Raw genomic sequence first — 21,486 nt, 5'->3', positions numbered from 1 at the left:
AAAAAAATTCGGTACTCGAACAAATCGGAGGTCGAACACGGATCTCGAACGGATTATGGTCGAGTACCGAGGTATCCCTGTACTTCCTTGAAGACGGATGGATTGGGATCTGGAAGTATGCGTCCTTCAGATCCAGTGTACACATGAAGTCTTGCGGTCTCACTGCTAGTCTGACTGTGTCTGCGGTCTCCATACTGAACGGAGTTTGTTTGACAAACTTGTTCAAAGCCGAGAGGTTGACGACTGGTCTCCAGCCTCCAGACACTTTCTTTACAAGAAAGAGTCGACTGAAGAAGCCTGGGGACCCGTCGAGGACCTCTAGGAGAGCGCCCTTCTTCAACAGGGTCTGGACTTATGCCTGAAGGGCTTGCCCCCTTGCTGATCCCATGGCAAGGGAGCTCAATGACACTGGATTCGTCGTCAGGGGAGGTAGAGATGTTATGAACGGGAAGTGATACCCCTAACTGATTACGGAAATCGTCCAGGAATCGACCCAGAGTTGCTGCCACCTGTCTGCGCAACTTTGTACGCATCCCCCCACTGGTGGACATGCAGGGGGACTGCCAATCCTAGCGTTTGTGGCCTTGGCTGCTCCCTCTAGGATTCTTACCTCCTCTGGAGGACTTTTTGCCTTTCCTGTCCTTGACAGGAAAGGGCTTAGACACCACTGTCTTCGCTGCTGCCGTCGGTTTTGTGGTCTTGGTCGGACGGGACTGCTGGAGGCTTATAGGGCTTAGATGTCAAAGCCCTATGAAGGAGGGAGTCTTGGTGGGACTTCCTCCACCTCTCAGCAGCCCGTTCCACATCCTTAGGCTCAAACAAGTTCGTTCCTTCTAAGGAAGAATGCCTGAGCCTATTTATCTCCGTGCTAGGGACCTTCTGATGGAACCTCTCAGCCGCCGCATCCCGATGTTTCAGGATGATGTTTGCCCACAAGTTCGAGACTTAGTGGGCCAGAAACTCGATCGTGCGAGTGCCTGAGAGTAGGAACGTCTCCATAGCTTTCCTGGTACAGTGATGCCTCAGAATACGAAAGTAATTCGTCCAAGATACGGTTTCGTACCCTGATTTTTTCGTATCCTGAGTCGCATTTTACATGTAAATAGCCTAATCCGTTCCAAGCCTTACGAGAAGACACCTTTTCTTCCATAAACACGCTAAACTGTAGTAATAAACATGCAATGCAGCCATTTCTATCATTCAATAATCTACCCAACCGTTAAAAACAGCCTAATCCATTCCAGAAACCACTATGAGATTAATCAATAATGTAGTTATAGCCTAGTTATCCCCCCAAAGCCCTAAGAAAACGGTCCGTTTTCTTTACTACCGTATAAAAGTTACGGTACTGTATGTAAAGCATTTGGATCAGTGAAGGTATATTGTTACCTGTACGTACACCTAAATTAAGGATTGATACTCTGAAAAAAAGGTTACAGTTAATTAGTGTAACAAAAAAGTTGAAACTTACCTTTTGATTGAGACGATGTCCGATAGCGAAGTCGCGTCAGAGGAGGATGGCATAAGGCAGAAAACGTAACAAGTGACAAACTACGTACAGTAATTTACAGTACACACTTAACACATTAACACTTAAACTTTACGCAATAAAAAAATGGCAGAAATAATTAACACTTAACATTAAGTATGGAAAACTATAAAATGAAAGAAAAAATTACTTTAACACTTAACGGTAACATAAAACTTAAAATTGAATTTTTTTTTTTAGGTTTTTTTAAAACTACGTTTTTCATATTTTCTAAATCTCTTCTACTACTTCATCACTTTCTTTTTTCTGTTTCTTTTCTTTACTTTCACCTTCTAATTCTTCATCCCTTCCGCTTTTCTGTTTCTTTTCTTCACTTTCACCTTCGTCTTGGCCTACTAATACCGCTGGCCTCTTTAATAAGAAACTATCCATTGGAGCTTAATTCTGCCTACTTTTCAACACATTTCTAAAACGCGTTGGGCAAACGTCATTGCAGTGTTGAAGCGCACGGTTGGTATAAACTTTTTCTGGATGTTCCTTTTCGACGTAGTCTGCCATTTTATGGAAACATGCGAGAATTTCCTTGATGTCTGCCGTTTTCAAAGGTGTAACATCCTCCTCATCACCGCTAGAGAACTGCTCTTGAACATCACTCACTTGCATCGTCTCCAACTCCTTCAGGTCGTCCGTCGTTAACTCCTCGTGGTGCTCCTCGATAAGTTTACTGTATCTATTTCCTCCGCGCTAACTTCCAGCCCCATGGACGTACCAAGATGTACGATGTCAGCCACCTCAGACTGCTGAATTGGTTCAGGATCGTCAACGATCTCGGCTTCCCCTCCAGGCTTCCCGAACCCCTCGAAGTCTCGTGCAGAGACAGCATCAGACCACAGCTTCCTCCAAGATGAGTTCAGGGTACGCCTCGAAACTTCCTGCCAAGCGAGATCGATGAGTTTGAGGCATATCACGATGTTAAAGTGATCTTTCCAAAATTCACGCAGAGTGAGGTTTGTACTCTCTATGACTTGGAAACATCTCTGGAAGAGATGCTTCGTGTACAATTTTTTAAAATTTGAAATAACTTGCTGGTCCATGGGCTGGAGGAGAGGGGTGGTGTTAGGCGGTAGAGATAGGACCTTTATGAAGGAATACTCAGCCAGAAGATATTCCTTGAGACCAGGAGAGTGAGCTGGAGCATTGTCCAACACCAGCAGAAATTTCATAGGGAGGCGCTTTTCTTCCAAATATTTTCGGTCCGAAGCAGACATTCACCCAATCAATGAAATGTTGCCTCGTTACCCAGGCTTTAGCATTCGCCCTTCACATCACGGGAAGGTTCTCCTTGATGACTTTGTGGGCTTTGAAGGCTCTGGGATTTTCTGAATGGTACACCAGCAGGTGCTTTATCTTGCAGTCCCCACTGGCATTTGCACAAAAAGCAAGGGTTAGCCTGTCCTTCATAGGCCCATGTCCGGGTAGCCTCTTCTCCTCCGCCGTGATGAACGTCCGACGAGGCATTTTCTTCCAAAAAAAGTCTTAGTTTCGTCGCAATTGAAAACTTGCTGCAAACTGTAGCCTTCCTGCAGAGTCAACTCGTTGAACGTTTTAACAAAGGCTTCGGCGGCCTTCGTGTCCGAGCTGGCTGCCTCCCCATGCCGTACCACTGAATGAATGGCAGTCCTTTTCTTGAATTTCTCGAACCACCCATGAGAAGCCTTGAACTCTGGGGGTTCCTGCTGGGATGTTCCTTCTCCTGCCCCTTCTTCGGCCTGAGAACGCACGAGATCACCGAAAATGGCGGAGGACTTCTGGCAAATTGTAGTCTCAGTGATGGTGTCTCCTGAGATCTCTTTGTCCTTGATCCACACAAGAAGAAGCCTCTCCATCTCGTCATGCACGTGGGTTCTCTTGTTGGAGAAAATAATGACGCCCTTAGAAGGTGTCGCTGCTTTGATGGCCGCCTTCTGCATCAGGATGGTGCCTATCGTAGATGGATTCCGGCCATACTCCTTGGCGATCGCACTTAAACGCATGCCAGACTCTTACTTTTTTACAATTTCAAGTTTCGTCTCCATCGAGAGCATCGTCGTCGTCTTCTTCTTTGCTTCGGCAACATTCTTGGGACCCATGGCTACAGTAATACGTAATATAATACACTACGTACGTTATATACAGTACTATGTATAGTAAACACTAATACTGTACAGTGCACAGTAACGAATGTTTAATAACGATAACACGTGGCGTACGAATGTACTGTATATTAACACTAAGTCAAACAAGCGAAAGCACACAATGTCTGGTAACGATACCGCGGTCGGAACAAAAAGAGAGAGAGAGAGATGAAAACCCATGCGTAAGCAAGCTGGGATAGTTGCCGACCAATAGGAAAGCAGGATCTTATGGCGTCAGCTAGCGGCTGAGTAGGGAGATAACCAATGGGTGAGCGGGAGGCTGTAAGTGAGTCTACCCAAGTTCAAAGTCTGGCGGCACGCGCTTTTTAAAATTACTCTCGGTGAAGAGTTGGGATCTCGTAAGGTTTTCGTATCCTGAAATTTTATTCGTATACTGGGGCATAAAAATCTTCGAATCACTTTTCACATCCTGAATTTTTCGTAAGCAGAAACTTTCGTATCCAGAGGTATCACTGTACGTTCTTTGGAAAAGTCCTCAGAGCGTATCAGGAGACCTAAGGTCCCTAACCAGATATCCAGCCACGAAGTGGCTTGCATAGCACACTTCGCAACTTTCTTCTGGTTAAGGATCTCGGTTGCCGAGAACGAGACCTGCCGGTTGGAGAGTCTCTCAAGAGGGACTCCCCTGGTAAGCTCTTCCAACGAATGGTGGAGAGGAAGAGCTAAACAAGGCTCCTCCAAGATCTCGAAGTACCTCCTTTGCCATACGCGAGGAAGTGGGAGAAGCTTGTTGCCGACACTGGAACGGTTGGAGGAGGACAACTCAGAGAGCTGAACAACGATCTTGTCCCTGGTACTCTTAAACCCGAGACCAGGGCAGGGCCGCACTGGCCTTAGAAGGTTTTTGAGTGCCAAATACGCGGTCCAAGACCGTGTCTTTGCCCTCTCGAGGGGGGATCTCTGGGTCGGCAAACCCATTGAGAGCCCTCATAAGAGTCAGAACCTGCCAAAATGCATGCTCTGACTCTTGTAGTTCTCTTCCGGATGGTAGACTTGCAGCGAAGTCTCCTGTCCCCAAAGGCTCTTCTTGGGGAGATTCGCGGACATTAGAGGATTTTGGTACCGTCTTCTGGTCCTTCGACTCCTTCCTGGGAAGGATGTAGGACTCTAACATAGACGGTGGCAAGTTCCTTTCAGCCCCTACCAGGAAAGACTTTCCAACGCGAGGTGGGGTTTCCCTCATTGATGCGATGGGGGAACGTCTCACCTCACGTGACTCCCGAGTACGGGAAGTCCTCCTCCGACAGGGAAGTAGAAAAAGTCTGGTGGGGTGAAGGAACCTGCCTCAAAAACTTGCGAGGAGTCAACTTAGAGCTCAGAGAAGTCACCGCGTCCGGAACTCATCTTTTTCTCTTCAGAGGGGTAGAAACAGCCAAGGATCTGTGACCTAACTCAGAGAGAACAGGCTTGAAACCCTGCGTAACTGCTCCGATTAGCGTACCGAACCATGGTTGTTGACTGACAGACACGCTGTCACACACTCCCTCTGGAGGGACAGGGATCGACGGATCCCTGGAAGGAGTTTCCATAGGGGGGTTCGCCTGAAAAGAAGAAAAAGGGATCCTGGACCTTTCTGGATGTTTCCCTTCCGCCGCAATGCGCGCTGTTATGCGCTTGCGGGGAAGGGAATGCGGCGATGGCGACCTTGCCATGCGTTGTCAAGCAGCCTAGCGCGCGGGAGACTGTGGGCACACAGGAGGGCGCGCGGGAGACTGTGGGCACACAGGAGGGCGCGCGGGAGACTGTGGGCACACAGGAGGGCGCGCGGGAGACTGTGGGCACACAGGAGGGCGCGCGGGAGACTGTGGGCACACAGGAGGGCGCGCGGGAGACTGTGGGCACACAGGAGGGCGCGCGGGAGACTGTGGGCACACAGGAGGGCGCGCGGGAGACTGTGGGCACACAGGAGGGCGCGCGGGAGACTGTGGGCACACAGGAGAGCGCGCGGGAGACTGATTGCACGCGCACGCATGGGCGCGCAGGATCAGGTCGTTGGGCACGCGGGCGCGCTCGCGCAAGAGAGATACCCCTGGCGCGCGGACGCGCAGTTGGAGCCTGTGCGCATGGGCATGAATAACTGCAGGAGAGGATGGCCGCGCGCGCGTATCCTCGTGGGAGCGAGAGGGTGACTGGGCGTGACTGGGCGTGACTGCGCGATGGCGAGCGCTGGCGCACTGGAGACGGCAGTTGGCGCATTGGCGAGCGCTGGCGTGTAGGAGAAGTCTTCTTTGACTTCCCAACAGCGCCCAGATCTGAAGATCGTGGGCGCGCAGGAGAGATCGCTGAGCGTGGGCACTGGCGAGCGGGAGAGCGCTGGCGCGCAGGAGGTTGATGGCGCACAGTGGCGCGCTGACACACTACTTCAGACAAAGCCTGGCGCGCAGGAGAACGTTGGCGCGCATGCCCTTCATTAGCATGGTGCTTAAGGGACATATGCGCGCGATGGCGCATACTATCTTGATGCCCCGTAATAGGGTTCGATGCCTGACGAGCATGCGAGTCAGGTTTTGTAGGCGCGTATTGCGCATCAGCTCTCGGGAACAGCGACGGCAGGTCAGCAGGTCTGTCCGGTGGAAGGTCGACGTGTCCTTTGAAAGGACGACCTTCCACCGAAGGGGATCGTGAACGATCCACTGAGAGGTTCAGGACCATAGCAGGAACAGTCAGTGAACGCTGACAAGGCTCCTCTGCGGCGGACTGCTACGGAGATCATGAACCAAAGAGGCGCCTCCTCACCGCCAGTGAAGGCAGGCCTCGCTTGCGACGGATACGCCCTCTGGGGGCTGTTGGATCAGCAAGCTGACCTTCTGCAGTCCTCCGGAGAGGAGTCTCTGTAAGTGAACTCCCCCGAGGGGGTGCAACACTAGCAGGAGGGACTGTTGGACTTAGTTTCTCCCTCGTTGGTTGAGCAGGAACGGGAGAAACTAAGCCTTCAGCTAATACGGGATTTGAAGAGGCAGAGGTATTAGGAGATGCCACATTGGATACCTCTGACACCACAACGTCGACAATCGACGGAGGATCAACCTCTGCCAGAGTCGGCGATTGCTTGACAGCAGCACCCAATCGGATGTAGTCAAGTAATGCTTCCTTGAAGGGCGAACCCTCGAGCCCCAAGGAAGACCTAAGCTGAAATACATGGGTTAATGACACATACACCCCCGGGGGGAGAGGCGGAGCTGCCTCGCTAGGGGAGCCAATGCCATCTCTCGAAACCAGAGCTTAGAAAACAGTACCATGGTCTACGCTACCACTCGACAGTCTCTCGAAAGAGACCGATCAAGTGGGAGTTTCAGAGGAGGTTTGGGCAACGGAAGAAGAGTCCTTGGGAATTTCTCCTTTCAAAGAAACCTTCGAAGGAGAAAGATCCCGCCTGGACTTCTTACGTCGCCGAGAAAACCTCTCTCACTGGGAGGTAGACCACTCCCTACACTCACCACACTTGTTATTACTGTCACACCGTTAGCCTCTACAGTAAGGGCAAAGGGTGTGAGGGTCTGTCTCGACTGCCGACATGAATGTTCCGCAGGGGCGGTCGGGTAATCCAGGACAGGTGCGCATAATCGCAGAGGCCAACTTCACACACAAACCTGTCAAAGAGAAAGCAAAAATGCATTAATGGCTGCCAATAACCGGCGAGGATGAAAGAGGACACATCCGTCTACCATCTGAGCCGAGAGCAAAGTGAGCTCAAGCACAGGCGTGTGTGAGGGGGGGGGGGTGTAGCAAGCTACCCTTCCCTAACCCCGCTAACTAGCGGTGTGGGTAGTTAACCCTCGTTAAATTTTATTGGCTCGTCATTTCAGCTACGCCGAAAGTAATACAGTGAACCCTCGTTTATCACGGTAGATAGGTTCCAGACCCGACCGCGATAGGTGAAAATCCGCGAAGTAGTGACACAATATTTACCTATTTATTTAACATGATATTTTGATTATGAAATAAATTTTTGAATATACTTACCCGGTGAATATATAATAGCTGACGTCTCCGACGGCTCGACAGAATTCAAAAACTCGCGAGCGATCGCCATGAAGGTAGCGGGTGTGCCCACCAGCGCCGACTATCGGCCAGATACCGCATATACATGTAAACAGCTCCAGTTCTTCTCATCCCGCTGGGTCCCTATCGGGGAGGAAGGGGGGCCTTTAATTTATATATTCACCGGGTAAGTATATTCAAAAATTTATTTTATAATCAAAATATCATTTTTAAATATTAAACTTAGCCGGTGAATATATAATAGCTGATTCACACCCATGGTGGTGGGTAGAGACCAGTATTAATACAGTTTACGGCGTATATGCTTAGAGTTTTTGACAGTTATATCATAACAAAACCCAAACAAATATAGGTACCTGGTAAGGAAGCTGACTCTAACGATTACTCTGCCTTGTTAGTCCGCTTTCCTCACGAAGCCCAGCCATCCTCTTAGGATGCTGAAAGACTCCCAGGAGCTGAAGTATCAAGGGTGACAACCCATACAACAGGATCTCATCAAAACCCTTAATCTGGGCGCTCTCAAGAAATGACATTTGACCACCCGCCAAATCAAAAAGGATGCGAAAGGCTTCTTAGCCTTCCGTACAACCCAATTAAAAACATTTCAAGAGAAGATTAAAAGGATCTTGGAATTAAGGGAATGTAGTGGTAGAACCCTTACCCACTACTGCACTCGCTGCAACGAATGGACCCAGTGTGTAGCAGTCCTCATAAAGAGTCTGGACATCTTTTAAGTAAAATGACGCGAATACCGACTTGCTTCTCCAAACGGTTGCGTCCATAATACTTCGCAGAGATCTGTTTTGCTTAAAGGCCACGGAAGTTGCTATAGCTCTTACTTCGTGCGTCTTAACCTTAAGCAAGCAACGATCTTTTTCACTCAAGTGAGAATGAGCCTCTCGGATTAAAAATCTAATAAAATATGACAAAGCATTCTTTGACATAGGCAATGAAGGCTTCTTAACTGAGCACCACAAGGCCTCAGATCCACCTCGTAAGGATTTAGTCCGAGCTAAATAAAACTTCAGAGCTCTAACTGGACACAGCATTCTTTCAAGCTCGTTGCCTACGATCTCTGACAGGCAAGGTATATCAAATGACTTAGGCCAAGGACGAGAAGGCAGTTCATTTTTGGCCAAGAAAACCAAGCTGAAGTGAACATGTGGCTTTATCTGTAGAAAAGCCGATGTTCCTACTGAAGGCATGGATCTCACTGACCCTTTTAGCCGAAGCCAAGCACACTAAGAAAAACGTCTTGAGGGTGAGATCCTTCAGGGAGGCTGAATGTAATGGCTCAAACCTGTCGGACATTAGGAACCTTAGGACGATGTCTAAGTTCCATCCAGGAGTTGCCATACGACGCTCCTTAAAGGTCTCGAAGGACTTAAGGAGATCTTGGAGATCTTTATTATTGGACAGATCTAAGCCTCTATGTCTGAACACAGACGCCAACATGCTCCTGTAGCCCTTAATAGTGGGCGCTGAGAGGGAGCGAACATTTCTCAGATGTAGGAGAAAGTCTGCAATCTTGGGCTACAGAGGTACTGGAAGAGGAAATGGATGAAGACTTGCACCAGTCTCTAAAGACTTCCCACTTCGACTGATAGACCTTGATGGTAGATGCTCTCCTAGCTCTCGCAATCGCTCTGGCTGCCTCCTTCGAAAATCCTCGAGCTCTTGAGAGTCTTTCGATAGTCTGAAGGCAGTCAGACGAAGCGCGGGGAGGCTTTGATGAAGACTCCTTACGTGGGGTTGCCGTAAGAGATCCATCCTTAAAGGTAGACTCCTTGGAACGTTTACCAGCCATTGAAGTACCTCTGTGAACCACTCTCTCGCGGGCCAGAGTGGAGCAACCAATGTCAACCTGGTCCCTTCGTGAGAGGTGAACTTCTGCAGCACCTTGTCTAGGATCTTGAAAGGTGGAAAGGCAAAAACGTCCAGGTGAGACCAGTCCAGCAGGAAAGCGTCTATGTGTGCTGCCTCTGGATCTGGAACTGGAAAGCAGTAAGTCGAGAGCCTCTTTGTCAGAGAGAGTAGCAAAAAGATCTATGGTGGGTTGACCCCATGTCATCCATAGCTTCTCGCACACAGTCTTATGCAACGTCCACTCCATGGAGATGACTTGTCCTCTTCTGCTGAGGCCGTCCGCCAAGACATTCATTTCTGCACGAATCTCGGCAAAGGAGAGATGTTACTGCCTTAAATGGAGTTCCTTCTGATCAGTGGATCAAAGACCCGAGCCTTCCAGACTGTCCAGTGGAGCTCCCTAACCCAAATCCGCTGCATCTGAAAACAACACATGGTTTGGGTTCTTGATCGCAAGAGAAAGACCTTCTCGAAGTCTGATGTTGCTGTCCCACCAAGTCAGACATGTCTAGACTGAGTTGGAGATTGGGAAAGAGATACTCACTAAGCCCTTCTCCTTGTTCCAATGTTTTAGGTGAAATAGGAAAGGGCATAGGTTGAGTCTCCCCAGAGAGATAAACTACTCCAGCGATGAAAGAGTTCCCACGAGGCTATTTCAAACTCTTACAGAGCAACTGTTTTTCTCTTGCAAGTGAAGGACTTTTAACAGAGCTTGTTCCATTCTTTGCGGGAGACGAAAAGGGCCGAAAAATCAGACACTGTATCTCCATTCCCAAAAAAAGAATAGTCTGGGATGGGGTACTGTAAGTTACGACTTCTCTACGTTCACTATGAGACCTAGCTCCTTGGTTAGGTCTAATGTCCATTAGAGGCTCTCCAGACAGCGATATAATGACGACGCCCTGATTAGCCAGTCGTCAAAATAAAGGGAGGCTCTGAATCCTCAAAAAATGTAGAAAGCTTGCTACATTTTGCAAGGGCCTTGTAAAAACAAGAGGAGCAGGAATGAGGTCGGATAACAGTGCTCGACAGTGGTACATTACTTTCCCGTCCACAAACCTCAGATGTAGTTGAAAGTTTGGATGAATCGGGATGTGGAAGTATGCATCCTGAAGGTCGAGAGAGACCATCCAGTCGCCTTCCCTTAATGCTGTCAAGACAGCTTGGTAGTCTTCATCGTGAAGTTTGTCTTGACAATGAACACATTGAGCGCACTTACATCTTAAGTACTCCTGCAGTGAACGTGGCTGCCAGATCATTGGAGCCATCCCTGATAGCCTTGTTCATGCATGACATAATTGTACAGCAAAACTTCAAAAGCTCGAAAAACTCCTAACAGGAGATGGTCTAGCTCTGAAGCCGACCATAAAATCTTGGAGCGTTTCATGGCCAGGCGCCGGGGAGAGTCTATGAGGCTTGAGAAGTCTCTCTGGGCAGAGGCAGGAACTCCCAAGCCGAGAGCTTCTCCCGTGTCATACCAGACGCTCGCTCTATAAGCCAGTTTAAAAGGAGGGAAAGCAAAGGCTGTCTCCCCCAAACTCCTCCTGGTGATCAACCAGTCGCCTAGCAAACGTAAAGCTCTCTTAGAAGAGCGAGAGAGCACTAGCTTAGAAAACAACGGCTTCGAAGTAGCTAGGCCTAGTGTAAACTCTGACGTTTAGGCGAACGAGGAGCAGCAGTTACAAAATGGTCCGGACAAAGATCCTTAAAAATCAGCATGATTTATTTAAAGTCCATAGAGGGCTGAGCAGCTTTAGGCTCTTCTCCGTCTGACAAAGTCCCCTAGGGAATATCAGTAGGAGGGGGATCAGCAACTTCCTCATCTGAAGGAACCTCGTCCGACAATTGCCGAGTCTCAAGCAAGGGAGAGACCTGCCGTGGTGGCAATGCTTGACAAGCAGAGTCCACACGCAAAGGAGCATAAGTAGCAGTCATGGACGCTACGTCATGTAACTGCTTAAAGGACTGACCAGCAACAACAACAGGTGCGGGAGGACGCTCGACGTCAAGTCGAGACTGCCTTGACTGCCTAGATTGAGCAGTTAAAACAACTCTTGACTGCGGTGCTTGACGTTCAACGTCAAAACAAGGCAACTGAGCTGGTTGGCGAACGTCCTGAACGTCAACACGAGACTGCGGCAGCGGCTGAACGTCAACACGAGGCTGCGGCAGCGGCTGAAAGTCAACACAGGACTGCAGCGAGTGAGGATCCAAGTCACGTGACAAACTACCGACATCACGTTTCATAACGTCAACAGGACGAGTAAATGCTCATTTGGGCGGCTGACGGCCAGAGTCTCGTTTAGTGTAACGGCGACTCGAAAGCGAAGGTTCATCGTGAACCTGCTCAACGTCATACATCTCCATAAGGGAGGCAAGCTTAGTCTGCATGTCCTGCAGGACAACCCATTTAGGATCAACGGGAGTTGGAACAGGCCGAGACGACGGTAACGTCTGTGTTGGCAAAACATTGCCTTTACCGCGACCCTCGGACCCCGTGTTACGCTTGCGTTTAATAGGCGAACCGTCTTCCGACGACTGCAAAGGGTCAGAGCTGTCCCCATGGCTACAGCCAGGACGCTGAACCTGTCCTGAAGGGACTGACTTCCGCTTTAAGGGTCTAGAAACTTTGCTCCAAGGTTTCTTTTGCGAGAAGCCTTCGGATGACGAGGAGAAAAACAGCCTCGCTCGTCTTATGGTAGGGGCGATCTTGCTAGACACGCCCGATACCATAAAGGGAACGTTTGTTCGTTGGTTAAAGCCTCTCGTCCCCATAAGTCCTACGACATTACTTCTCCCTGGTAGCATGGGAGCCTGAAAGAGGTCTCGGACTAGGTGAACGACAAGCACGAACAGACGAACCCTCGGTCGCAACACTAAAAAACACTTTGCGCAATTATCACTTTATCACTACGATTTTCTGTTTTTGCACTTACTTCACTGATATCGTATTTTTCAATAATTTCACATTAGGCATGAATAAAACTGATTTCTACCTGAAGCACGCAATTCTCCCTTACATCAAAAGGTTATAATTGCGAAATGAGTCGTATAATGTAAGCACATTAGTACAAGCAAAAATCAGTAAACATATATATCGAATCAAACGGAAATATATAAAGTTAAAAGGATCAGTGACTGGGGAGGAGACTAAACACTAGTTCATTAAAGACTACGTTTTCAATCTCTCACCGTACAGTGCCTTGGGACGAGAATAAAAACTAAAAACGTTTTATCCTTTCTCCCCGTACAGAGACTTGGGACGAGAGTAAAAAACTGAATCGAGAACAACGTTACTCGCTTGGGACGAGAATAAAGATCGGAACGTTCTCTCTTCCTCTCTCTCTCTCTTGATTTCACACAGAAGAGAAATGCCCCCTCACCCTTCGTCAATAAACAGGTTATTTGACCAAAGGAAAAAACTGAAAGGACTAAGAAATTGAAAATTAACAAGATCCTTTAAATTAGTATTTAAAACACTTCAGTTTGAAAGAAGAATGAACAAAACGTCAAAATCGATTTACTCTTTCTGCAAAGTGAAACCGTGATTCTCTCTTTCTCTATCGTAACGATAGAGCGCAAACTGCGCAGCATATATAAACCAAACGTTAGTTCATCTTTGAAACAGCACGAAGACTATTCAAAGAAAATCTTTCATAAAATATCTACTAAAAAATATTCATTTCATAACTCTTACAGAGCAAATGATTTAAACTTAACGAAAATAAAAGTTGAATGGGCTCAACGTTGTTTAACTTCGGTTTCCAAGTTAGGACCGCCTACTCTCGTACTAGGGGAGGAATAGGTAAGGCCGCATATAAACAAAACATAAAATTTATCTTGATGTTTAGTATAAATGGAAAGCTAATCGAAGAGGCCTAATAAAGGCGGGTGAGATATAAAATATATAGAGGAAAATCTATAATTAACAACAACAATTTATAACGTGATAAGATAATTGCTAAAAGCCTAAAACACACTTCCGTACACTAAGGGAAGGGTCGGCCATCTTTACTCTATGGAAAAAACCAGAGATAAAAGAGCAAGGGCAAAACACTTTTACTCTCCTTTCAAAAGCATTTCTTTTGAGGATAGTATTGAATAATCCAACACGGCGAAAGCAATAAAACCAAAACCAAGTACTTCACCAATTCGGTAGAAAACTCGAGGTCATAAAAGCGAGTGGAATCGACTTGTCGATGAAACCGACAGAGAAGAACTGGAGCTGTTTACATGTATATGCGGTATCTGGCCGATAGTCGGCGCTGGTGGGCACACCCGCTACCTTCATGGCGATCGCTCGTGAGTTTTTTAATTCTGTCGAGCCGTCGGAGACGTCAGCTATTATATATTCACCGGCTAAGTTTAATATTTAAAAATGTATATTCAGACTTTTAAAACCTTCCCTTGTACGTAGTACTGTTAACAAACTACCCTTTAATGTACAGAACACTTAATGCATGTACTACAGTACCCTAAACTAAAACAGGCACAAATATTAAAGGCGATTTTATATCATGCGTTTCCTAAACACGCCAAAAAGCATGATAAAAAATGGCAACCAATGTTTTACTTACGTTTATCTCTGATCATAATGAAGAAACAAACGCATTTACACATCTGTGTATAGGTTAGTTTTTGCATCGATTATATTGATTATTCAGTACAGTATGTTGATTTTGTTATTACCTACCAATGTTTTACTTAATTTTTCTCAGGACTTCCAAATGAAATGTTTTTCTTTATGACACCGCTCAGTAAACAAACGAAGGCATTTAACGTGCATGATGAAAGTGATAAATAATGATATTACAGTAAAAGCTTTTAGAAAATATGTTATAACAAATATTATTTACCGTATCTATATAAAATCATACATACGTAGCAAAGCAGGAAAACAATTTACGCAAGAGAGAGAGAGAGAGAGCGCGAGTTGTTTTACGTACGTAAATGTAAATTTTAAAAAAAAAATAGCCCCATTTCATATAAAACAGGTTATTACAAATATTTTACTTTATCATATTGCAGTAGTCTGTATAATACTGTAAAGTTCAGTACAGTATGTTGTTGTTATAGTCATGGCGATGAAATTCCCACGAAATAAAAACACGGCATTCCATTACAACACCTGATTCATTCTCTCTCTCTCTCTTCGTGTTATACAATACTTACATATAGATGAAGAAACTAAAATTAGTTTTCTTAGTGTCAATTAAATACGAAACGAAAAAATTATGCCGAGTTTACATCCATTTCAATCGTTGCTAAAAATACGGCATCCGATTTCATCAGCAAACCACTATTTTTTGGGAAACATCATTTTATTCTATAAAATTGCTACTCTTTAAATAGTTAATTGCACATTTAGAAAGCGTGTACTTTTGTTTTTAAATTTTGGGTGTGTTTTAAAAATCGAGTATTGTTGACTTCTTTTTGTTTTACTTTTGGCTGTGATTAGATCAGCTGACGTCTAGCTGCCGCTCTTGAGAGTGTACAAATACACTAACAAAGTATCGTTTATACCATTTCTTAACTTATTCAAACCGTCTATAGTATACAGTTGATATTACACAAGCACCAATGTGTTACAACCTTTAAAAATTTTTTGTTTGTTACATTTAAAACAACACACACTCTCTCTCTCTCTCTCTCCTCTCTTTTCTCTCTCTCTCCTCTCTTTTCTCTCTCTCAACTCTCTTTTCTCTCTCTCAACTCTCTTTTCTCTCTCTCAACTCTCTTTTCTCTCTCTCAACTCTCTCTCTGTGTGGGCTACTTTTCACTACCTCCCATTCCTTACCTCTCTCTATCTCTCTAACAAATGATATCTTTGTTGCTCCTCAAAGTTTCATTTATATTGAAAATCAATCATGATTCTATTTCCCTTACTTTCTCCAATTTCGCACCATCGGTCACATCGCGGTATTTTCGAAATTTCCGGAAAATCAGCGATTTTTGTATATACATGCGTTATGAACAAAATCCGCGAAGTGGTGAGTCCGCGATGGTCGAACCGCGAAGTAGCGAGGGCTCACTGTACCCCTATTAAATAGCGTGGTTTGTATGTAAGTTACGGAACAAACACAAATTATTAAACAATTAATTTTACAAAGCCTTTAATTTCCTCAGGTTGAATATTTTAAGTTTTGGGTACTTTTGGACAATCATTAACAAGTACTAGTATGGGTGTGTTACTGGGATAACAGCTTCATGGGAATGATTGGGAGGAGGCGTTTAGTAAAATTATAGAACAGTGCATTAACGATTTGTAGAAAATAAGACTGGGTTTTTACGTATTTTGTGGTGTTTTAGAACATTTTTGATAATTATTGCTGGTAGAACTCCATAGTTTTTTTTAATTATGGTTTGTCGACACCATAACTGAAAAGCTATGGCTTACGTTCAAAACACCTTAAAATATAGTGTATTAGTTTAACTGTATTGATATCTAAATTAACTTTTTTTTTTATACTTTGTTGTTTCAGTCAGTCGTTGTTATTTAAAGACACAGTTACTGCACTCGAAACCGATTAACAGTAATGAAACTGTTAAAACACTAAAGCTTTCGTTTGCCAGGACTTCAAAACGCATAAAAAAGCAATTTTTCCATCCCATTTACTAGTCATTCATAGCAGTGTTCCTCGTACAACAAATACCTCCTCAATTAATTGAGCTAATGATTTATTGGTTTTTGCTCTGCTGTATGTTCACGATTGAACATCAAGTCAATGCTCCTATGTTCTGGCGAGCGGAACATGTTTCACCAAGCGCGTTGGCGCCTGGGCTAGTATTTCGGCAAAAATTATCAATTTTACAAACTTAAAGAAGTGAATACACACTGAACAAAGGGAAGAGTTGCAGCTTTGCGCTCCAGCATCTGCTCGAATATGGACTTGGCTTCCATTGCCAATGACAAGATTAAATATATCAAACATTTCTACGCTAACCATTTATTATCAACATCCTAAATAAAATAAAATCTATAATTATATTACATATTCCAATACTGGAAACAAATAACAGATATTTAGATTATAAAATGTTGGAACCTTTATTCTTTTCAAACAAGTAACTTGGGACAGATGCACCATCTAACAATGTTTTTTTGATCTACTGGGTGGGAGAAGGCTCTGGTTGTATGCACCAAGATGACAAAAAGGAGCAATACGGGTATTTTTTTATTTTTTTAAATTCATAAATTCGTTAATAAAGGTTCCTGCCAGTATTATATAGGATTCAAAATGGTGGGTATTTGCAAAGATCTAATCAATTATGCAAGCTTCATTGTCCTTTCTAATACTACACTGCTCTATATTGTAAAAGGTGTTATCGGACAAGCCATATCTCATTATTTAATAAAATTTATAGAAACTAACTTCTTTCTATAATCAAGAACACCAGTGTTCGCCTTTCTACGGCCACTTGTATGTATAATTACGACTATCTTACAAAACGGCAGTGGAAGGAGGGGCGTCAGCTTCCCAATTAGGCAAGTAAGTAAGGAAACGGCTTGTAGGTTAGGTTTTGGGGGAAAATTAAGGTTAGTTGATGTCAATTATTAATCCAAATGGGAGGAACTGGCCGCTGACATACAAAGGCTCCAGTAACAACGCCCTAGCCTGGCATTAACCTTAGGTCACTCTTGCAGTTCCGGCTTGTAGTACAATTTATCATGGTCATAGGAAATCTTCAAATTAATAACGGCAAACAGAACTTCTGTAAATACACAAACCTTGTCCTTTGGACAGCACAAGGAACTTCAAAATCGCTTTCCATGATTAGCCTAATTATACCAACAAATTGCAGAAGTGAGGAGACTACCGGCAAATGTGTGTAAAAAAGCAACAATAATGTTAAACCGAAAAACTCCCAAATAAAGTATGATGTAAAACTGGGAGGATCAAAGATATGATATAAATGATAAAGATATCTCACCACAATCCACAGTAAGAGCGTGATTATTCACAATCACGTTTGACCACTGAAACGTTGCTAAATGACGTCATCGGTCACCAATCAAAACAATAGAGAAATATAAACTTGATTTGACCATTTCTTCCATAGATATATATTAAAACCTCTACTTACCCGAATTGTCATTCCTCCTCCGATGCTCAGAAGTTTCGTATTGGGTTGAGAAGAAGAAACAGAAGCCTGGCGTAAACAATTATTACGGTACATAGCTAGTAGCGGTAATTAAGCAGGTTGTCGGTGATAATCAACAAGTCTTATGCAATTATAAGTAGACAAAAATATTTGAACTAGCATATGACAAAAAATTGTAAAAGTGTCAATGATAATAATAATAACAACAACAACAACAACAACAACAACAACAATAATAATAATAATAATAATGATAATAATAATCTGTCGTTGCAAGATATCGAAGTTGAAAATTTTGAGGCGAACTTTCTGCATAATATACAATATGTGCTGTTACAGAAAGTTAATATAGTGAAAGTATTTTTTAAAAATCCTTTAATATATTCTAACCGTGTACAAAGAATGGTTAGCCATAGATTGGTGATAAGATCATTAGGGTGTAGTTTGGAAATAAAAAAAATATATATATGATTTTTTTAGATCCATGAATAATTACATTTGATGCTATTAAATCTAAAATTATTTAAGTCAAAGGACTAAAAAGAATACAGAGTAGGATATAATTTCCTCATTATACATTAGGTATGAATACAAATATATCAATATGAAACTGTCAGTAACAATTATTCGAATTTCGAAATCACTTTTGGATCCACAAGAGTAAACGAAGATATACTTTTTGAAAAACTGTTAAAGATCAAACAGGAATATTACGTGTCCAATAAACTTCTACGAATAGTAATTCAATTACATAATGTCCATTTTTTCATCTCAAATTCTATCCATCTGAGAGAGAGAGAGAGAGAGAGAGAGAGAGAGAGAGAGAGAGAGAGAGAGAGAGAGAGAGAGAGAGAGAGAGAGACTTAGGGAATTCGAGCTGGCTGAGAAATCATACTCATAACAATAGATAGAATGTCATTTTCATGAGCATTTCATGCAGATTCCTAAGTCTTAGCAAACTGAGAAATGGTCTACACACTTTACTTTTATTTTGTCTCAATCCTTATCCAGTCAACGCCCTCCCCCACCAAAAAACCATTTCAGTTAACGTGTTAAGTGTTAGTTCTGCGCTCTTTAAGTTTTAATGTGATAAAATCACCCAACAACTCTCGACTACGTAAGTGCAGATTTCTATTGAATTGGCTTCTACCCCAGATAAACAGGTTGTATTACTAAGCATGATTTTATTAATATATTATTATTGTAAGTAACTGATGATATTATGAATGTCGATTTAAAGTGATTCATGCAAATGCTTCAGCTCTGGAATTTAGCCTCTTCTAACAGTTTTGTAAGCCCACTTCGGGCCATTTTGTCATTTAGAATTAAAGATAACAGAATATAATTTTCTAAATGATGGTATTGAAAACTGGGGAGAGAAAATGAAGACTATTATCATAGAACATGCAATTTAGCTAGGAGAATGGTTGATATGAGATTTTTTAAATGGCTGTAACTAATTGCATTTGCAATGCCATGAATTTTAAGGAATTTATTCAATATTGTGGTGTAGATGATTCGAGTTTCATTAATTTTCACGTAAACAGGAATTCAATGATGCTATCACCCTCAAAACTTCCATAATTCTTTAAAATTTAATTACGGTTTGTTCTTATTTCAAGACCTTGGTTTTAGCACGGTTTCAGCACAAGAAATATCAACTAAATCCAAACTTTCTCTAAATATTCCGAGGAGCTGCACCTGTAATCTATATCCCTGAACTATGGAAATTCAAGTCTAATACCAATACAATGTCAGCAGCTCCTATCATTCATATATATCTTTTTTTTTTTTTCTTAACCGTGATCTTAGCTATCTGTTTCAGTTGTTGGTCTTCTGAGCCGTTCTTTAATTAGTTAAAACTGAATTTGAATTTTGCATAGAATACAGAAATTCGATTAATTAAACAAGTGTTTTTCCATATTTTACATTTATACTGAACATAATCATTCATTACTTAATTACATTCCTATCGTCCCTATGTAATATAAAGTAACGTATCTGGGTATTATATATATATATATATATATATATATATATATATATATATATATATATATATATATATATATATATATATATATATATATATATATATATATATCCTGTCACGCTGAGCAGGATTGCCAGACGAATGACTACTCGTTTTCTTCCAGTCCCTTGGGTAGGGGGGAGGGAGTTGTAGTTAGGATAAGAGGAAAGGGTGGGAACGTTTGAATCTGAGTGCATATATATCTAAATATTTAGTTGTCATTTTTTACGATTCGGGTACACTACTTCCACGATAGATGGAAAGCCACTGGCAAGCTCAAGATTTTTCACTGACACAAGAAGGAAAAAGAATTAGATACTTTGGCCTGAAGTGTAAAGTACAGTATTGTAAATTCAGCTTACAGGACAACAATAAAGTCATGCATCTACTCTTTTGAATTCTACTTGCATGGTACCCATTGGGCTAATAATAAGGTTACCCTTTCGAAACATTGGTCGAGACTTCGTTACTACTATAACTACTAGCTTACTAATACTAATACTTCTAACACCTGTCACCTTTAAATTTAGTCTACTCCTCAATCAAGTAGTACTAGAGAATTGAAGAAACTTGCAATTTATCAACTTTATGATGTACTTATGTCAGATTTAAGACTTTCTAAAATTTTCATTACTTTAATATATTATTTTCAATATTCATCTTATGACTTTTTATTTTTCATTGCCCATATTCGGAATTAATTTACAGCTTTCTTGGTCAATATACCTTTTTATGCTTTTAATATATACATGCTAAATATATGTGTACATAAATGTAATTTTGATTTAAAAGTTTCTTCTTTTTAAACATTTATGAACAGTATATATATTTTTGTTAGTTTGTAATTCTCATATCCCGGGATGGGTTAATGGAATCAAAATTTGCTTTTGCTATTGCAACTACTTGTAGAAGTATTTCGATCAATTAAAACAGTAATTAAATAACACAACAACAAGAACAAATACAACAACAACAACAATGACCACAACAATCTCACTTGTATAATAAAAAAGCAAGTGTCTTGCTATTCATTTAAATGAATAAATATCTATATCTATCTATCTATCTATCTATATCTATCTATCTATATATATATATATATATATATATATATATATATATATATATATATATATATATATATATATATCTATATATATATATATATATATATATATATATATATATATATATATATGTGTGTGTGTATACATATATATACACATATATATGCATATATATATATATATATATATATATATATATATATATATATATATATATACACACACACACACACACACACACACACACACACACACACATATATATATATATATATATATATATATATATATATATATATATATATATATATATATATATGTGTGTGTGTGTGTACATATATATATATATATATATATATATATATATATATATATATATATATATATATATATATATATGTATATATATATATATATATATATATATATATATATATATATATATTATTTCCTGTCACGCTCAGCTGCATGATCGGACGTATACCTTACTTGGTTTCTCCCCGTCCCTCAAGTAAGGGACGAGGGAGTACTCATACTCTGGTGAGAGAGGTTGTAGTTAAGAAAGGAGGGTTGAATCGGTATGTGTGCGTGTATGCATATCTATCTGAATATTTAGCCGTAATTTTGATGGATCTTGTACACTAATAATAATAATAATAATAATAATAATAATAATAATAATAATAATAATAATAATAATAATAAATTAATCGAAACTTATCATCATTAAAA

At 42.0% G+C, this 21,486-nt stretch overlaps 2 protein-coding genes across 4 annotated transcripts in view; one reads left to right on the top strand and one right to left on the bottom strand.

Annotated features, from left to right (window-relative positions):
- LOC137630164 (cap-specific mRNA (nucleoside-2'-O-)-methyltransferase 2-like) overlaps nucleotides 1-17,757 on the bottom strand; it is a 38,571-nt gene extending 20,814 nt beyond the window's left edge. The window contains exon 1 of one of the 3 annotated variants that reach the window (XM_068361612.1): nucleotides 17,638-17,757. The gene's annotated coding sequence lies outside the window, so the exon portion shown is untranslated. The other 2 variants (XM_068361613.1, XM_068361614.1) reach the window with 2 other exon arrangements.
- Nucleotides 1-21,486, top strand: part of LOC137630609 (cap-specific mRNA (nucleoside-2'-O-)-methyltransferase 2-like) — a 353,518-nt gene that overhangs the window by 222,864 nt on the left and 109,168 nt on the right. The window lies entirely within an intron of this gene.

This window comes from Palaemon carinicauda, chromosome 38 (genome assembly GCF_036898095.1).
Source record: "Palaemon carinicauda isolate YSFRI2023 chromosome 38, ASM3689809v2, whole genome shotgun sequence".
Lineage (NCBI taxonomy): Eukaryota > Metazoa > Arthropoda > Malacostraca > Decapoda > Palaemonidae > Palaemon > Palaemon carinicauda.
The sequence above is the reverse complement of the archived record's forward strand: the minus strand, read 5'-3'. Positions and strand labels throughout refer to the sequence as shown.